General features: G+C 40.1%; 1 pseudogene; it reads left to right on the plus strand.

Moving 5' to 3' along the window:
• The first annotated feature begins 4,084 nt into the window (after window positions 1-4,084).
• On the plus strand, window positions 4,085-4,554 carry LOC114626584 (annotated as a pseudogene).
• Window positions 4,555-8,104: the final 3,550 nt, after the last annotated feature.

The raw sequence follows: 8,104 nt of genomic DNA on the forward strand, positions 1-8,104 counted from the left end.
GAACATACTTATTCACGCATGCTTAAGTAGGAAGAAATTGACTAGAAAGAATTAGGCATGTGGTGGAGCTAGGACCAAAGGGGACAACTGACATAACACACTTTAATTAAAAAGTATAAAAATATATTTTAAATTTAAAAACGGGTTAGAGGGATAGCTTAGGCTTAAGCTCAATTAATGTTATTGCAAAGGATTGACACATGAAAATATATGAAAACACACACACAAGTACACAGACTCTGGTTATATATATATACATATATGTACATATATACTTATATGTATGTATATATATATATATAGTCTCAAAAAACAAACAGACAAACAAAACAAACAAAAACTGCACTCAATTACTGAGCATTTAAATGACCTATCCTTATCTTCTATGTTAATCCTTCTACCTACACACTTCAACCCATGGTACATACACATTATTATTATTAATGATCTGGCTCTTCTTATTTTTTTTTTGGTTTTTCAAGACAGGGTTTCTCTGTATAGCCCTGGCTGTCCTGGAACTCACTCAGTAGACCAGCTGGCCTCGAACTCAGAAATCCACCTGCCTCTGCCTCCCAAGTGCTAGGATTAAAGGCGTGTACCACCACCGCTCTTCAGAACCCCCATTCACAGATCAAATTCCCCTGTCCACAGAGCACATCTGCTCTTCTTCTCTCCTGCTTCTCGATAGCGGAAGTCCCACCCTGTTCTCTGATTTTGCCCAGTCATCTATTCAGGATTGATTGATCAGCATTTATTCCCAAGGTAGAGAATAAATGGTAAGACCTGTTTATACACACTTGAAACAGGAGATTCTTCGTATATGTGTTACAATGCCATGTCTTGATTGAAACAAGACTTGAGAGAAATCAGCATTTGGGTCACACAAGTGTAAATTTTATTCAGCATGAAATATATTATGACTATGTATGTCTATCTGTCTCTGTTTCTTTCTGTCTTTTTCTGTCTCCCTATATGTATGTATGTATTTACTTATGCATGAATATATATATATATATATATATATATGAAGAAGATAGGTGATATATATATTGTATGTTTGTGTGTGTAAGTTTATGTGTGTGAATGACATCATAGCTTTGAGATAAATAGCAGTTTCTCTAAGAACAGTGTGCACCATTCTGAATACCTGACTTTTCCTTGAGGTTTTCTAAATTTGTGTTCTGTGTCCTTTGTATCTGTGAAAATTGTGGCATTGACGAATTTACTTGTTACACCACAGATTATGATTAAAAGGTAGGACTGGCCTCTGAGCAATGCACTGTCATAGTGTCATATACTTGATTTTCACCTAAGATCTTGTAGTACAAGATGAACTTTGCAGATGCATTTCTGTCTTCCATTTTTATTATTTACATATGTTTCTGGAAGACTTTGAGGAAAGAATGCCCTTAAAAATCTCTGCTTTTACATTTGACTATGTTCAAAAGAGAATTTAACTTATGTGGAGAGCTTTTGGGATTGCTTGGCAGGAATCTGACATTGGCCAAGGATAAGGAAATGGGCTTTAGACAGGAATCAGACATTGACCCATGAAAAGGAAGTAATTTCAGTCACATTAGCATTCTGTCTAAACCCCACCCCCACATTACCTGGAAAAAGCCAGGTAGGCCTGGCCAACTATAAAAGGGGCTGCTTGCCCCCTCCTCTATCTCTTGCTGCTCTCTTGCCTCCTGTTTTTCCCTGTCTCCTTGCCCCTTCTCCCTTCCATTCCCCCTCTCTCCACATGCTCATGGCTGGCCTCTACACCTCTACTTCTCTACTTTCTTTCTCTCTGCCTCTACTACCCTCTTAACTCCCTTACCCGTGCCCTGAATAAACTCTATTCTATAGTATGCCAGTATGTGGCTTGTCCCTTAGGAGGAAGAGATGCCTCAGCTTGGGGCATACAGTGTTTCTCTTTATCATTTAATAAACACATCCAGGCAGGAATCTAAATCTTAGGCTAAAACAAAGAAGTAGGCCTCAGGCATTGAATTTGACTTTGAGCTAGGACAGGGAAATATGCTCAAATATTTTGGTCATCTTGATGAGTCCTTCAAAACAGTGATCAGGAGAGTTCGCTTATTGCTTTGCTTGTTCATTAACTATTTGCATTTATTGTATTGTTAGTTCTTCAACCTAGAACTGACTTAAAAATTTGCATGTAATTAAAATTGTATGAAAGCTAATTGGGAAAAAAAAGTCACCTTCAGTCTCAGAATTGGTTGAAGTCACGCTACAAAGTTGTCTAATCATCTTTTTTTCTTTTTAATCCTCACTCTTGCGTTGGAGAACATGTTGACTGACTGAGCTGGCTTGGTCAAACTTAACATTCACAGGAGTAGGCAAAACTATGTATAAACATATCAAGATTCCTTAAGTAAAGTCTCAATGCTCCCTTTGTTGAAGAAAGGCATTGCTTTGGAAATGGCCCCTATGCTTTCCTTACCTGCCACAGGGGGGAAAAAGTTTCTCAGTTGTTCTACCTTGTTTGTTGGCTAGCTACTCTTGGCACTCAAATTGAACACATGTGGGAATAACTAATAGCCAATGAGTTGGGTAACATGAGAGATTCTTCCTCATTATAACTTTAGATCTGGGAAGAGTATTCTTAATCTGGGAGTTTGAGGATGATAAGATCGACCTTTAATTTTAATCTAGGCCATGGCTTGTGATGGCAGGCTACATATATAAAGGACATTGAAGATGGTAATTCTTTCTCTTTGTCTTATTGCCCTACCACTGCATAGTGAATTTTGTTGTCATTTGTCAGTTTATTTGTTTGATTTTTTTTTGTATTTTTTGCATTAGAGCCAATTTTTCAAAATTCAGGTATATACTGAAGACCAGCCCATACATCCAGCGACATGGAATGACCCACTATTTGATTCTATATCTTTCCATTGGTAGACTGCCATTGTTGGGCTAGTTGAACTGCAGCCTGTGAGCCATTTAATAGAATGACATGAGCTGAAAGGTAGGTGTTCTGAAGCAAGACCATATAAAATTACAAATGATCTGAAAGTATATCAGAAACAATCACACTAATCTTTAATCAACTGTTGCTAGGAAATAGTTAGAGAGTAACTCTGACCAAGGAAAAGCAGTAAGGTCCCTTCTGGTATATGGGTACAGCTTGTGTTGTATTGCATGTCACATTCTCAGCATTTTCTTCTTTTCTTTAAGATGGAGGCCGATCACAAGATGGTGTACCTTTGGCCACTCAATCCTCCAGAGTTCATATGTTTCAAGAATCATGGATCCCAAAATGACTGTGTGCAGTCATTTTGCAGATGTATGCAGCTTATAAGAAATGGAGCCTCCTTTGAGAAATGTATTGCTGTCAAGCACTGAAGTTTAATAGCCATTTTATGCTTCTATTCACTGACTAATTCTTGACCTCTTACCCAATTATCAAGCTAGATTCCCAACATTGTCCTCAAAGTTGCCTACCATAATGGAATATTTCCCCTGAATATATAAACTACTAGAATATTCCTTCATTCTTTATATCACATGTTGCAACTGACTGTTAAAGACAGTAATCACCAAACAATCTTTTTATATTCCCTTTTAGGACAGAAAGCCTGGTACACCATGGACATGGTGGAGACAGAATGACATGCTTCTTCCCCTAGAACAGGAACAATGGATGTAGGCCTTCAAGAGTGTCAATGGCAGCTATGAGAATAAAGTTTGTTTGCAAACTAATGTACGTAATATTTTGCATTCCTCCTTTAAGGAATGTGCTCACTATCAACGTTAATGACTCCAGGTGGATCAGAGACGGTACAAGTCCTAGAGGCAAAGGTGTGGCTAATGTCTCAGCAAAATGGTAAACACTGCAAACTTCAGGATAGCCCTTAAAGCTCTGGAAAAGACCTGTAAAAACATGGGTTCAAAAATTTTTTTCTCAATACATAATGATGTAATATAAATTATGCGGAACTTCAGGAATATAAAGGAACAAAAGGAAGTGTGTTGTAAGTCAACTTCTCAGAAACATACTAAGGAAGGAGACAAAGGGATGTGTGGAGCTTTTCTGGGCCCAGGTGCTGTGGGAGACTCTGGTTACCATGCAGACATGGCCAAGTCCAAGAATCAGACCACACAAAACCAGTCCTACAAATGGCACAGAAATGGCATCAAGAAACCCCGGTCACAAAGATACCAATTTCTTGAGGGAGCTGACCTCAAGTTCCTGAGGAACATGTGCTCTGCCAAGAAGCACAACAAAAAAGACCTGAGGAAGATGCACCCAACAATGCAAAGGCAGTGAGTGCCCATGCAGAGGCCATCAAGGCCCTTGTGAAGCCTCAGGCCATCAAGCCCAAGATGCCAAAAGGTCCCACCTACAAACTCAGCCATCTGGCTCTCATTGCTCACCCCAAGCTTGGGAAGTGGATTTGAAGCTATATGGCCAAGGGGCATAGACTCTGCCAACCAAAGCCCAAGCTTCAAACAAAGGTAGAAGCCAAAGCTCCACCAAAGGCTCAGGTTTCTGATCCAGCCCAGGGTCCCAAAGATGCTGATGTCCCTGTGAAGGGCCCATAGAAAAGGCTCCTGCCAACCTGAAGACAGATGGACTGCTCTGACACACCTACCCACACACTATTTGCAGATGACTGGTGTCCTATTCTGTTACAAATAAACTTGAGGCAAGATCTGTTAATAAAAAAAGAGAGATGTGGGGAGTGGTGTTCAAAGGAGAACCCACTCAACTAATGGTGTTGTTGTTGTTGTTGTTCATGCTTAGAAAGGCTGACAGATTACTGATTTCAGGATCAGCCTGAGACAGAGCAACTTTAGGCCCAGGTGTGGTAGAAATGGTAATTTCAGGACTGGGTCCCACCCAGTCAGCTTAGCATTTGTGTTCAACAGAGGCAGGCAGATAACAGAATGCTTTTGTAAAGTTAAAAGAAAAGGTGTGCTTGCTGGCTCCTAAGAATTAAGGGCCTGTGGGCAGGGGAGGCTAATCAAAAGGAGTAAATGACTGGGTTCAGTGGGAAAATAACATTGCTTTTATGATATGCAAAAGAGGAGCTATCAAGTGAATTTTTAAGAATGGCAAGAGAGAACTGCTTGGTGAACAGGCTCTAGCAGAACATAGACAGAGAGCTGTCTCGAGCTCTCCAGAGAAAATAGATAAGAGAGAAAGCAGAAAATAGGGAAAGCTGCCTGGAACACTGTCTCCACAGAGCATAGATGGATAGCTTGAACTGACAATGTGACTGCCAGTCCTTTGTTTTTCTGCCCCCAAATACATCTTCTTTCTCTTCCCCCCTCCAAGTCCAGGCGTGGTCCTTGGCAACAGAGCTATACTGTGATATCACTAATTTTTAAATCTAGATGTCAGGACTTACAGAAAATGTCTCATTTATGTAACCATCCAAGTCAATGCCAGGTACCAGCTTATAATCAACTATTTGATAGAAGTGTGGCTAGTGACCTGCCATTGGAGTGCTAGGAAACGAAAAGGGATTGAACAGTGCTCTTGACAACTGAGTGATCCCTGTAGCCCTCTCACACACTTTCAATAAAATAAAAGAGAATACTAGACATAACAGACTTGAGATACAAAGACCAGCTTTGAGAAAAGCTGCAGAAGACAGTGGAGTTTCTGGAAACTGTGTGTGCTTCAGGTGACAGAGCAGGAAGAGTGGGAATACCTAAGACCTTGTGGTTAAGGCAATTTCATCATAATCTCAAGTTGCTGAACAAGAAGCTATAAGTTGTGATATTATCCCTGTTGAATTTTGTCCTCGTTTGGTCTCTTCATTCTTTTATATATGAGCTCTCAGCTGTCCCTTGATTTTCAGCTAAGATCTTGTAATACAAGATGAACTTTCCATATGCATTTCTGTCCACCATTTTTACTATTTACATATATTTCTGGATGACTTTGAGGTAAGATTGCCCTTAAATATCTCAGCTTTTACATTTGATCATGTTCAGAAAAGGATTTAACTTATCATTCATAGGAGTAGGCAAACCTATGTGTAAATGTATCTAGAATACCTAAGTAAAATCTCACTGCTCCCTTTCTTGAAGAAAGACATTGCTTTGGAAATGGCTCCTATGCTCTCATTACCTGATACAGGAAAAAAATCTTTCCCAGCTGTTCTGTGTTGTCTGCTGTGCTAGCTATTCTTGGTGCTCAAATGGAGCACATCAGGAATTAAATAAAAGTCAAAGAGTTGGGTACTGTGCAGGATTTTTCGTAATTAAAGTTTTCGAACCGGGGAAATTATTTTTAACTTGGGTCACTTGGGGTGATAAGATCCACCTTTCACCTAGGCCACTCTTCATGGTGACAGTGTACCTATATAAAGGACATTGAAGATGGTAGCTGTAAGGAGAAGGCCCTTAAACAGGACCAACTCCATTTTGTAATAGGAAACTTGTAAGACATGTCTGGACATGTCTGGTACTTGTAAAGGCAAGTCTGGAAATGAAGCTGTGCTGAGATAACCAGACACGAGTGGTTATCTGCCATGTACGTCATCAGTAACTCCAAATTCAGCATAAAATAGGAGCCCGTCCAAAGCACTTCGTTCACACTTGTAGCTATGACTGGCCAATGTGATCCTCCAGACAAAGCCTCCTCAGCACCCGGTCATCAAAGAGTTAACTGAGAGACCTAGGCCTCCAACTTCATGGCCAAGGGACTTCAAACCCAGAGACCAATGCCTCCAGCTTTGTGGTCAAGCACCCTACGAGTTCAAATTATCTGGAAGCCACAGCCTGACCCCACCTTCCTGGACTCCGGACCTGTAACCCAAAACCAACATTAAGGACTCAGGTCGTATAATCCATGAATGAATGATGTGTCTATTGCTATGCTTAGTTTTTTGATAATTAGCAACTTATTAGCAACTTATTATTTGTGTTAATTGTGCATATTGTTACAGGCAACCTATAGGAAATGTGACAATATCTTGTTATAGCAATAGCCTTAGCATGTGTGTTTGTGTTTGCTTGCTGTGCATTACCATTAAAGAAGTAACTGAATTCCACAAACTCTCTGTCTCTTGGGTACTCTCTTCCCTCTCGAGGAGCTGATGATCTCACAGTCAAATCCAGTATAGGATCCCTGAGTGGAGCAGGACCTGTCGCTCCTCTCCCCGCAGGGGATTCAAACCCCTTGCTCATAATAGATAAAAGTCACTGCTCGAGACAGTAGCTCTTTCTCTTTGTCTTATTCCCTACTTCTGGTTAGCAATTTTTTGTTGTTGTCATTGTTTATTTGTTTTATTTTCTGGCAATAGCGCTTATCTTACAAAATTAGGGTGTATATTGAAGACCAGCTCAGACATCCGGCCACATGGACTGAACCACTATTGGATTCTTAATCTTTCCATTTGTAGACAGCCATTGTTAGAATAGTTGAACCGCAGCCTGTGAGCCATCTAATAAATGCATTTTACATAATTGAGACTAATTCTATCAGCTCTGTTCATCTGGAGAAACTTTACTGTATATAATATAGCTGCGGATTTGTTGTTGTTGTTGTTGCTATTTTCATTTTACAGACTCACTGAGGAGTTTCAGCTGATTAAGAAGAGTGCTCCAACGTGTCTGTCATATATTTCCTGCTTTGCTCTGAGGTTCGTCTCATACAGATCAGGTGAAAAGTACTTGCAGTTTACCAGAACCCAGCCTGAAAGGGAAAAAAAAATGAAAGAAAGAAATGAAAAAAAAAAGTTTTCTAAAATCGTTCTTAATTTTTCATATTGTGGGCACCTGTCCACTTGTGGGAGAGATAAGTAACTCCATTGTATCTTTACAATTTTTATAGACTTATTACAAGATTTATAGACTGTGAGAGCCATCCATTGTGAATCCAGCAGGATGAGGAGGAAGGACCTCCTGAGTGCTGTGATGGGAGTTCAGGAAAGCTCCACATTTGCAAAGCAATGAACAAGGTGTCACTGCCCACATGGGAAGAAGCAGGCAGTTGAGAAGCAGGGATGTGAAATCTTACTTTCTCCCAGGAGCTGGATGGGAGGACAAATAAGCTATTGGAGGAGAGGCACTTGTGCTTCTGAACTTCAAATCTACAGATCTGGAAAATTATTGGGCAAAGCTGGAACCACTATACTGT

This window comes from Grammomys surdaster, unplaced genomic scaffold, assembly GCF_004785775.1.
Source record: "Grammomys surdaster isolate TR1022 unplaced genomic scaffold, NIH_TR_1.0 238, whole genome shotgun sequence".
In the NCBI taxonomy this organism is placed as follows: domain Eukaryota; kingdom Metazoa; phylum Chordata; class Mammalia; order Rodentia; family Muridae; genus Grammomys; species Grammomys surdaster.